The following is a 12,759-nucleotide window of genomic DNA, read 5'->3' on the forward strand; positions in this document are numbered from 1 at the left end:
ATTCCTATCATAGCAAATGTTGTAATTTTGAAATATTATTATAAAATATTTTGAGCAACCATAACAATGTAATTTCATATTGACCAATATTATAAAAAACCTTATAAGTGTATATAGTTTATACAAATAGAAATGATTATTTACAAAACATTTAAATTATAATGTAATCTAATAATTTTTTTTTTTTTTAATATATACAGAAACTTAGAAAATCATGTAAATGGTAAGGTAGCTACTAGATTAGAGCAATGCTACTTGAAACTTTTAGCCATGGCTTGGGCCAGTGAACTAAAATACATGATTAAATTAGAAAATAGTTACAGAATTAGTTCCTTCAGGAACAAAATATTCATAAGATCCAAATGTATTTGAGTAAACATGGCTGAACTTTTTCATAAAAAATGATAGGAACTAACATTTCTCAGATAAATTCCAACATTTTTAGTATACTCTAAGGACCACTCTAATTGTAATTATGAGATTCCTCCCATGTTAACCTATTATATGATGACTGTATATTTGATTTATTGTTTTATTTTAATAATGATTCTGGTAAATGAATCATGTGTTTTCTCTCATAAAATTCAATGAACCACTAAATTCTCTATATCACAAAACTTTTTAAAAACTTTTTACTTTGGATATTCTGTGACCAATATTAAAAGCAATGTTTCTTTTAGATTCATAAGAAATTACTAAAACCACATAGGAATGGACTACATAAAAAATTTTTTTAAACATTTTTTAATATTTTACTTAACAATTCTAGTAATTATTTGAGATTTACTCTAGAGAATTTATGCCATTTATAGTTATATATAAGTTAATTTACTGTAATTAAATTAAAACTTTTAAGTTCTTTAGAATGATTTATCCTTTACTTAAACTTGGTATCATCATTCAATAAGATAATTTGCCGATATTTGTAATATGATTCCTAAATAGCCTAAAACATTAATTTTAGTTTATTTTTATTCTGCTACAAAATTTTATATAATTCATACTTAGGTCAGTGATAAAATCTAGAATCATTATTTGACATTAATATAATTTACCATTCCCAGTAGCAATTATAATATCTTTATTCATTAAAAAAAAGAAAATATTCAAATCACACATTGCATTTAACCATGTAGACAAAGTCAAGTTCACCAAAAATTGTGCAGTTCAGATAGAAAATTAAATAAGCTAATGACAAAAATAAATCAATAAATAAGTTAAGGACTCTGTAAAGTAATAACTAGTTAACTGCATTCTAGAGAGCATATTGATATGAGTGGCAAGTCACTTATAACAACTATTCTCACTATATTGATTTTTATTTATGATGATTTCCATTCATAATTTTAAAATCCTGAATAAATAGCTTAAGTATACAATGATAGTTTTACAATAATGAAATTTGACTGTAAACCATTTTAAATATTAACAAATACATGTTTACAGAAAAATGTAAGATTTTAAACATCAAGAAATGAAATATCATTGATCATGGACAAGGTTTTAATATTTTTTAAACATAAATGTAGGAAGATCGATAACTTGGAAAACAACACAAACTTAATTTTTAAAGCCTAGTGATTTCATGAAAACATTTACTGCTTTTGTTATTGTTATATAACATCTTAAGAGTGTTTGTATAGCAGTGTCATCTTTTATTATCTGAGAGGTAGAAACATCTTTTATTTAAAAAAAATCATATGACTTACCTTTAAAAAGGCTAAGAAGGATTTTTCAATCAAATGCTCCAACATTTGAACAGACAGTTCTTAGTAGGAACCAAATGGTATTCTGCAGAAAAACCCTACACTGAAATCCTCATTACATAAAGTGTGTGTTTAAATATGCTTTAAAAAAAAAAAAAACAATTTGAACGCCAATCCTGTGTGAGTGGTTTGTTGCCATGGAATTTAAAAAAAAAAAAAAAAGAAAGAAAGGAACACACACACACATGACACTGCTGATATGGCTCTCAAGTGTCTATTTTTATAGTCTGGAGAGGACCCATTGCCTATATCTGAGATACTCAGCAACATTTTTTTTGTTTGTTTAAGCCTTTTTCCCATCCAAGTTAAATTAGAGGCCAGGGAGACAAAAGGAACTGACTTGCTGAGCTGCCTCTAATATATTCTGTTTTACTACACAATTGTTAATGCAAATGATGAACTGAGTCTAGGTGTGGAAAGTCCGGGAAATTAATCAGGGAGATTAATCAGTCTTACCACTCTGTTACAATTTAGCTTAGCAAACTCATTTCATGAAATTTAAATAAAACACACTTTTCTATACAACATTAATCTAAAATTCGCTTAGACTAATAACTTTGAAAACAGTTGGAGACTATCAATCAACAGTGATGACAAACAGACTTTTAAAAAGGAAATACCCTATTGTTCTAACTAGAAATTCTTAACTGTTTATTATTTTTTGTTGGGTTTATAAAAGTTTCATGAACATGACAAAATTACCCTACAAAAAACAAAATATTTCTCTTAAATTTCTTCAGCCAAAATACAACTATTAAATAACATTTAAATAAAATTACTATTCAGGATGATCTTTTAATATAAAAGGAGTATATACATAAGTTACTTTAAAAGAAAGTTGTTATTAAATATAATAACATAGAAGGCCTTGCACTTTGGGAAAAGAAAGACTCTCGATATTAAGAAATTTCTTAAAAAGAAATTTTCAGAACCATACAGGGAAAATCAAAATCTTCAGAAGGTTAAACTGTCATCTAATGGATGAGGCATCTGAATTAATTCCTCCAAGTCAGCCTTGAAATAAAGCAATGTAACAATACCAGGCATATATATACTTAGTTTATTACATCATATTAAAACTAGTCCTTATCATTGGCTTGTTCCTGCTGTTCTTTTATTAACAAATGAATCGTATCTTCTGTTAGCAGTGCTATACAACTGGAGAAAGGAATCTAAAGCACTCTTTTCAACTCAAGCATTGCTTTCCTTTTCCAGGGTATTATTACTGATGCATTAATTCAAAAATTAATAATACATTTTAAAGCACTTTAGGTATATTGGGATTTCTTTTTTCAAATTTCAGACCACTTAATTAGGATAAAGTAGAAATGGGCTTGTGTAATCTCATTAACTTATGCTTTCCATTTTAAAAGAATAACTTACAGGGATTTCAGGTAACTTAAAAAGATAATTTTTTTATAATGATGACCTTTTACCTTTATTGTATTAGTAAAAAGGTAGTATACAAGCTAATTAAATGTTTTGATTAAAAATAGAAATTTTATTGTATTCAAACTGCTTTGATATATTTTTTAACCTTAAGTCTCACACACACACACACACACACACACACCCATATGACAATTCAGAAATAGTTCACCAACACAGGAGTTCATATAGGATCTTTTAGAAAGAGCATATTTTAAACATATTAAAAATTAAATGAAAATGAAAATATGAACAGTATTAAAGAAAGACGTTTCAGAAAAAATATCTGCAGAATAGTTGCCTAAGTTGATATTGAACTTATTTGGATCACTATTTAATCAATAGCCTAATGCCATCCAAATCCTCTAACTATCTCTGGCGAGGAAAACATCACATACTCCTATGAGCAGTCCAATGACCTAAATTTGCCTTCCCAGAAACAGTTGTTAAGTGTTCAATCCCATAGACAACAGTTCCTCAGTAGTTTAGCACACAAGACCTGAAAAGCACACAAGTAAAATCTACAATCACATAGATTTTGAGCAAAATATACACCCTGAACAATAAGGGAGAAAAATGCTGCACCCATTTTAAAGTAAAGAATGTTGGGGTTTTCATTTTTAAAAGATTACATTTCTAAGGTATTTAAAAAGGATGTGTTTAATGAGAGTATATCCTTGGCTTAAGTAAATCCACTATAGCACTAGATTTGGTAGAATAAAGGATAAAATTTTCAATATACTGGAGTCAGCTTATACTCTTATTCTCTCAATCAAAAAAATAGAGAAAACTAAGAGGGTCATAATATGAACTAAATCAGGGGCCTGATTACTAGGCATTCAAATGTGTTTCTCTTTCCATCAGGCCTCTGCTTTGATTACATAGCACCATGAGACATACACTTCTGTTATTTTCTTGTCCTGTCTCTACATCTGCTAGAATGTTGGCTTTGTGAGGAGGGAGACACTTACTTGTTTAGTTCACTGCTGAATCCTCAGAGTATGACCAGGCTCATAGCTGGTTGAATGAATGAACTTGCACCACAATTATCATAACCAAAATAATATTTTGAAGAGAGTGAGAATGACCAGAAATCTGAGGTTTTTAGGCTGCTATAAATACTATAAATATGCAATAGTATGATTGGGATGAAGAGCATTTGATGTGAAGTGAATTAAAATATCTCCAGTTTTAGAATTATTGTAAAGATTGAGAGCGATAACATGAATGACTTTGCGCAGAGCCTGATCTGTAGTATTTATTTAATGAATAATTGTATGGTGATCATTGTCTATTAAGAAAATTTTTATTTTAGGAAATTTATTAAAGTAAATGAACAAGCAAGAAATATTGAAAATTATAGAAAGATTTAAAACAAGAAGTCTCTTTAGACCCATAATTTTGTTTCTCAAAAGTAACCGTTGGCTATGTTCTCCCTACCCCAGTAATTTTATGAATTTTAAACTTATACACATAGGTACATGAGATAATACATATACTGAATCACACTTTCTGCAACTTGCTTCTTCTTATGTGCTTTAGAGATACCTTCGTATCATGGACAGCGTCAACTCTTTTTTCCATTATTAAAAAAAATCCATAATAAATGATTTTTAATGGACATTTTTTGTTGTTTCTGGTTTTTGATCTTACAAAAACCATGTTTAAAAAAATCATATATACATGGTTTTGTTTACTGGTGCTAGGACACCAGTAAATAGCAGAAAGTGTAAGTTCTGGATCAAAAGTTTTTTTGGTAGAGAGAGTTTTACAAATTTTTGTTTATACATGTACAATGTGTGAGAAGCCTATCTCCATATGTCACTCATGCCAGTTTACACAAAATTTTAAGTTTATTAACAAGTCCTTTTTTAACTGGTAAATATTCAATTCAGTGAAGTTTAATCTATTTTCTTAAGTGTATTAGCCAAGTATATTATTAAATATTTGTGATAATGTTCTTGTTCATCTTTTTCTTACCATGATTTGTTTGTCCTTTCCCTGTTAATTAGTAAGGTCAGTCTTCTGACATTTGACAATTTTTTAAAAATTAACTATCTTTACCTTTATTTTTACTATATTTTAAATTACCAAAATTTTTAATTTTTATGCTATCTTTCATTGTAATTTTCTTTTAAGTATTATATCATACTTTGAAAGCTTTCTTCACTTCAAGGATATAAAAATAATAAAATTTCTTCTAGCATTTGTATTTTTCTTAAAAATCTTTCATAATAGTACTTTTTGATAAGCTGATTCATGGAATTTAGCAGTTACGAAGTAAAAGAGGAAGAGTAAAGTTGACTAATATAAATATTGCAACATATTTGAGAAGCAAATGATAGATGTATTACAAGAGTTCTAGAAGAGGGATCACATGGCCCCGGTGCTGATCACAGTTTTATTAACAGTAATATGATTGTGAATTGGGCAACACGCAGTAATCATATTCCTGGTTTCCTTTCTTGTCAAAGCTAGTAACTATGGAATTTATCTATACCCTCAGGTTGAAAATTGAATCAGATTGTAGTTTTAAATTGAAAAATGTAAAGCTGTATGCATATAGGTTCTACATAGTAAATATTTTTAAACGATTAATTTTTTTTATAATTCAGCAAATGAAAAGAATTTTAGTATAATATCTATTGCAATTCTAGATTGATGATATGACAACAGAGTTAACACTTATTGGAGCCTGCTACCTGCCAGTCGTCGAACTAGATAGTTCATATATATTAGCTCATTGACTTATCACACCACCTTACTGCACTCTTTAGACAACTAGCTGAGGTCACATGGCTAAATCTGCCAAAATAAGAATTAAAACCCACATAGACTGACTAAAGAGCCTATCCTGTTTTCTGAAAAAATAAATAAAAAAATAAGTTCTTGATCAATACCCAATTTTACATATTCTTTTCAACACATTGTACAAATTGAATAATTTTTAATAACCTGATATAGTATTGAGAGGAAAATAGTATCTAAACACAACAAACAAGGAATGAACAGTTATCATAGTCCGTAAGCAATAATTAACAGAATTATTTTGAGATTAAACAAATAAAATCTATTCTAAAGACCTGTAAACTATCTCAAGATATTAGTTACCAGTGTAAAAACCATAAGGTAACATTTGTTTTATCACTTTTATTATTGGGGATAACTAACAATGGAAATTTATACACACATGCATACATAGTTATGCACATGTATATACATCCATGATTTTATGTGTGTGTACATATGAACATACATCTTTTTTTTTTTCAATTGCTGCATCATTCATTTGTAGAAGTACTAAATCAATGGCACAGTCTACCTGCTTTGAATGGTGAGGAGGGCTTTACATATAGAGATAAAAATAAATATATATGAACATAATTTAAAAAAAAGAATATCAAATGCACAAGACATAACAGTATAATGTCATGCCAGTGAAAGGTTGAGAGTCTAAAATGGAGATTTCCAATATCACCTTTAAAAGAATATTTCAAGGACATTATTAAAGATAAAATAAAAATACCAAGGTATTTAAAGTTTAGATTTAAACCATGTGGTCTAATGAATTGAAACTGAATGAAAGCAAACATACTACATTAAAAATATAACATAAACTTACCCATATGTTTAATAGAAGCCATGACAGGAGATGTGGTTAAAGAGAGATTAAAGAGAGAACCTCTGTGAATAGTCCTTATTTGAGTGGGTCAGATCAATATGTAAAATCCATAGGACATCTAAAAATGTTAGCAGACCTATTCTTTACTTGAGAAGTTTGCAAAGCTGACCTAACTTTCTAAGGAGAGAGAGAAAAAGTCAACATTTAAATGATACTAAGAAATGTAAGGAAATGTTATGATCAGCATAGTTTTCAGGGTAATTCATACAGTAGATGGAAAATTATTGGTGGGGGAAAGCGGAAATATTCTGGTAAAAGAATAACGAGTCCTCACAACATAGTGTGGTGAAACAGCAAGAAAAAAAATCAATAATACAAACAAGCATTTAGTTAGCAAATACCAGATTCTAAAAAGACAAAAAAAAAATTATGCAATCAATTAATTTGAAATTTCACAGGTCAGAAATATAGAAAATTAAACTGAGAGTACAGTAAATTTTAGCATTGAGAAATATAATCTAGACTAGAGATAGCCCCTGAAGTGGGGTCTTAAAAATGAAATAAATAAAATGCTTTTGAGAAAGGCTAAGTTAAAGACCATAATGAATGTATAAAAAGAAAACAGATCGATAATGAGACAAAGTGATTTTGTTTCATTTAATAAATAGATACACTAACCACATTGTCAAGTCTGTCTTTGAAAAACTACATTATATTGACATTTATGCTATCTGACAATTGGTTACCTTAAGATTAAAGATACTCAACTCTTGGGCATTAAATTCCTGAAAGAGTTAAACACACATACATCTGCACAGACATACACATGCACACGTGCAGACACACTCATACTTCTAGGGAAATACTTCTAAGAAGCACAACAATTTATTTTTAAAATCACCACACAGGAAATAATACATCTCTGATGCCTTTCTTTTTCTGTTTCTTTCTGACACTTCAAAGAGACGTTGGCACAAACCCTGCATTTTTGAGTGACACAGCAGCTTCTGCTAAAAGTTTTAAAGTAATATAAAACATTCTATCAAACCCTACAGCAAAATTGAACCATCATTTTCCAAGGTGGTTCTCAGTGAGCTGAAAGGAAGTGTTTGCTCTTGGAAAAGTCTGAGTTTTCTGTCTTCCAAGACAGAGGTCCCCAACTCCTGGGCCATGGACCGGTACCAGTCTGTGGCCTGTTAGGAACATGGGCACACAGCTGGAGGTGAGTGGCAGGCAAGCAAGTGAAGCTTCATTTGTGTTTTCAGCCACCTTGGCTCTTCAGACATTAGATTCTCATAGAAGCATCTGTTCCTAGTGCCAAAAAGGTTGGGGTCAACAGTTACAAGAGACCAACAGGTTTGCTTTAGAGTGCTACTTCTCAAATGAACCCCTTGGAAGAACTTGAAATATATTCTTAAGATTTCCAAGAATCTATAGGTTTCAAAGTGAGAACATCATACCCTAAATGTATTTTTTTCAGTTTGAACAAAGCCTTATACAATTGCTAAAACTAAACAAAAATACCCACCACTTTGTATACACACACATACATAACCACACCCCCATATATATAATCTTCCAGAAGCAAATGTTTTCCTGGAACTGTTATGGATCATTTAAATTGCTTTCTTTACATATTTCCATGAGTATGTTCTAGAAATTGTAAACATTAGAACCTAGACAGAATAAACAGAAGCAGACTACTGCTCTATAAATATAAAAGAGATAACATGTAAATTGAGAATTATTATAAAATATCAAAACATTGCAACTGTCCTGCATGTGTCTCTGTGACAACTGGTAATCTGCTTGAATGAAAGAAATTACCACTTGTCAGAGAAGAGTAAAATTCTCCCTTTGGAATTACCACTCCTAAATTTTTAGTTATAGAGAAGTTTGGCTTACCTATTAAATTTCATTTAGCCTTGACACTTTAGTAGCAGCATTAAAGTTTGCTTTACATTAAGAAGCACTGACAGTGGTCTTGATGAAGAAATTTACCTTGTGGTTAAGTAGAAAGAAATCTTATCTCCTTCTGACTCAACTAGGTAGATTTAAGCAGCATCAGTCCTACCTTTATGCAAGTGTCTGTCATCCTCATTGTTCTCCAACAAGTACCAAGGATTCAAAACATGTTTCTGTGACCATCCTCTTTCAGATACCTGAATGTTGCTCTTCTCTTTTTTTCTGAGGTTGTGATTTAAGTAAACAAAAGTAGGTTATGAAATCTGAATTGCTGTGGAATGTCACCCTTAAATGACTCTGCTAGTCCTGTTCGTTTTACACTGCTTGGTTAGTACATCTATCCTGAGAGACTGCTAGGACACAACTGTTTTCTTGGGACCCAAAGTTTCTCAGTTGTGGTATTTAGGTAAACAAACTATCCTATTCCTCAACATCTCCAGTTCATGGGTAAATATACAAATGTGAATTGAGATGCTTATGTTGTCTGAGTACTCCTTTTGCTAACAACACAGTGCTTTCCTGTTCAGAGTGAATACGCTGAGAATATCATTGTTTTCTCAAGCTGCATGTACAAGGGTTGAAGCAGCATCTTCCATTTATTCCAAGTACTAAAAATATTTTCTGGACATGATCCAAGATTGTTGCTAGGCCTGTTTTTCCCTCTCATTTTCTATAATTCCTCAGGGAAAACTGGGTAATCACAATAAGTTAGAGGAAAGAAGGCAACAGTGAGTAAAATTTGGAGGTGAAATAAGTCCATAAAAACATGGAAACTGTACCAATTCATGCAACTCAAAATTAAAAACCATTAAATATTTTCCATGTTAGAAAGAAGCATGTCCCAAAATATTGTTTTTACAATAAGCTTCAGTGTAGACCATTCTCTTTCACAAGCTTCTGTTTTAATTTTTCCTTATCTGTCTTAGTTGACTTTTATTTAACTCATTTTTATCTAACATTCTTTCAAAATAATACATGGGTTAGGTATGTAAATTTGGAATTGTATCCAAATTAACTTATTGCAATTGTACTTACAAAAGCACAGTTATCCCTAAATCAGCAGAAATCATGAGTTCCTTTGGTCCTTCACTCCTTTTATGGGTATGCTCACACTATCCACAGATATTTACAGATATTTCTTATTTTGAAAGGCATCCAGCTGCCAGTGGCAGTTCCATACACAATCGTAGGTTTCCAAATCTTACTAAAAAATATTTTATTCAAAACTGAACTCATTCTGCCACTTATTCTTTTAACCTTATACATACAATTCTATGGAGTAGAAATATTTAAATTCTTCAAACTACGAAACTCAAAAAATGAAGAGTAAGTTAAATTTGTGCTATTTACTGAATTTTCTCTGGCTTATCTTCCATGTCATTTTGATTAGTGAAAAATACTGTGGTGATTTTCTTTTTAAGTCTTTTGGTGCAAATTAATTACTTTGAAATCCTGTTCTTTCTATGATAAAATATTCTACCATTGAATATATCACTTTCAGACCATCTTCATCCAATCCTAGATGAATAAAATTAAGGTTGAGAATAGAAAATATCTGTGTTTTGAAAAATCCAATTCATGAGTGTTAAGATACATTTGGGGGAATTGGTTTCGATTTTTAGTTAAAGATGAAACATAATGAATAAATCTGACTAAATTCAGCCATTTTGATTGACTAAATAAAAACTCTAAAGAGATACATCAATATGCTTAATAACTTCCAAGAATAAAAGATAGTAACATTTCTTCAAGAACTTCATATTCTCAGATCTTTAGTGCATCCTATGTAGAGAGGAGCAGCTTATGTTCTAGAAGCCATGAGTAGCTGACTTTGCTTTCAGACATGCCCTTTAATATTGAGTCCAGAAGGAAAGGTTCAAAAGTTGACTCCATATTTTGATTTATAAAACATGCATTAACAAGGCATTGCCTCTAAAAATGCCAATGTTCTTATTCATATTTTATTTAATTAAATAGGGAGTATTATAATAACATCCATTTCTCCTTAGAACTCACAAAAACTTATTCTCCTTCGTTTAACATTGATGAGAATCTTCCTACTATCATTTCTTCCCCATTCCCATCCTCTATGTATAAGAACAAGAAACATTCTCATATTGCTGGGAGCCATTTTAGAACCTCAAGGAAACTCAACCTGGGTCAAAGTCAATGCCCAAATAAAGGGAAGAGCAGAAAAAAGTAAGACAAAAGGGCCAGTGGTTTGGTCCAACTGTACTCTGGAGTTTTCAATTAGATGTGCCCCTAAAATCTCCTTTTGATTCAGCTAGTTTAAGTTAAAAGCACTGAAGCTGTTATTCTGAGAGTCTATGTAAATGTGGGTTTTAGATCACATATGCTTTAAATAACTAAAACATCTAATCGAGTTTTAGTTCATTAAGTGTGATCATGAAATATTACTTAACCAGTAAGCCTCTTTAAAAAAAGAAAAAAAAAGTCTCTGCAATATGGTTTTCTATACTATATGAAACAGATATTAATACAATATTAAGCACATATAAAATATCATGTGACTATATTTTATTCACCTATATCTCACCAGAGCACTTTAGGGTCCTACTCATAGAAAATGTTACAAAAAGCTCAATTTATCATTTATTTGTTCATTCATGAGTTGCAAAGGAATAGGTCACAATAAAACACCCTATAATGTATTCACTGGGAATTGTGTTGGTAGTATTTACTGTTATATTTCAGATTTTAAAATAGTGCCTAATACATAATAGGTATTCGAATATTCATTGAATAGATGTTGAAGAACCTATATGATAGGTTCACAGCATAGATGAAGAAGAGACATGGGTATTTCACATACTTTGTTAGAAGAGAAGGTAACATTAATTTTCCAAGTTATCCGATATCAAGTTTAAAAGGACTGGTTATTTTCCAGATATGCATTTTTTCATATTTAGTATACACTAGGTATGTAATGGAATAAAGAACAGATGTAATCTACTCTAAGCAAAAATCTTAATGTATTAAACATGTAGTCTGATTCTTCCACATTAAAAAATATTCTTTTGAAGGACTATAGCACTTCTTTCATTTCAGACATTTATTGAATAACTGCATACAAGGATGAATGACATACTCCTACAAATAAGCTTTTCCCAAACATTTTAAATGATCTAATATACCAATTGTGTTTGCATCTGTAGCCAAGAAGGGATGCATTGATTAAAATAAAGATTTCTAAAATTTATTTAAAAAATTCAATCACACCACAAACATGGTTAAATATTAAACAGAGATCATTAGTAAGTGGTTGTATTGTTTCTTTTTTACCTATTAAAAATTCTTTCTAAGTATCTTGAATATTATAATCTACCATATAATTTTCACATGCCAATCTACTATCTCTTTATAGACTAACATGTGTGATCCCTTGCTAATAGTTTGACTCCTTTGGGTTGTTTAGTGGATTTGTTCTGGACTGCTCATTTATTTTGTTAGCAAACAGTGGGCCTTTATCTGACTACAAAACACACCTCTGTTGAAGATGCCGATGTGGCCTAGTCATGGGAGCCTTAAACAAGGGAACTGGCTTTTCTGTTCTGATGGCAGGTAATTCAAGAAAAGTAATTTAAGGTCTGTCTTTGTACTTGTTTCCATCTGTGAGATGAGACATATCATCATTAACATGGGCATTGGTCGGTTGAATTGACATACTAGAGGATTAAAAAAATTGAATAATTGCAGAATTTTGTAGAAATGAATAAAGTGTAAAGAAAAATGAAAAATATCATCAAATGTATCCTTGTGCCATGAAAACCTGAGTCAGACTGATTCTCTTACCCTCAAGAGAAACTTTAATATGATGAACACTTAAATATCAAAACAAAATGCATAAATGCCAAAACTTAGGAATAAAGAACAATAACTAGAACCTCTCCTGTCTCAGGAGAGGCTGCTGGCTCTACCTCTGCTCTTGACTGTGATAAACATACAAGATTTGGAATC

At 30.6% G+C, this 12,759-nt stretch overlaps 1 protein-coding gene across 5 annotated transcripts in view; it reads right to left on the reverse strand.

The window, feature by feature from the left end:
* The window catches only part of CD36 (CD36 molecule (CD36 blood group)), a 265,165-nt gene that overhangs the window by 37,954 nt on the left and 214,452 nt on the right, over positions 1 to 12,759 (reverse strand). For 2 of the 5 annotated variants that reach the window (XM_039849425.1, XM_039849420.1), the window contains exon 2: positions 1,710 to 1,847. The exons of the other annotated variants lie outside the window; for them this stretch is intronic. The gene's annotated coding sequence lies outside the window, so the exon portion shown is untranslated. The remainder of the gene's footprint in view (positions 1 to 1,709; positions 1,848 to 12,759) is intronic. 5 annotated transcript variants of the gene reach the window in all.

The sequence above is a fragment of the Pteropus medius genome, unplaced genomic scaffold (genome assembly GCF_902729225.1).
Source record: "Pteropus medius unplaced genomic scaffold, Ma_sr-lr_union100, whole genome shotgun sequence".
Taxonomy (NCBI): Eukaryota; Metazoa; Chordata; class Mammalia; order Chiroptera; family Pteropodidae; genus Pteropus; species Pteropus medius.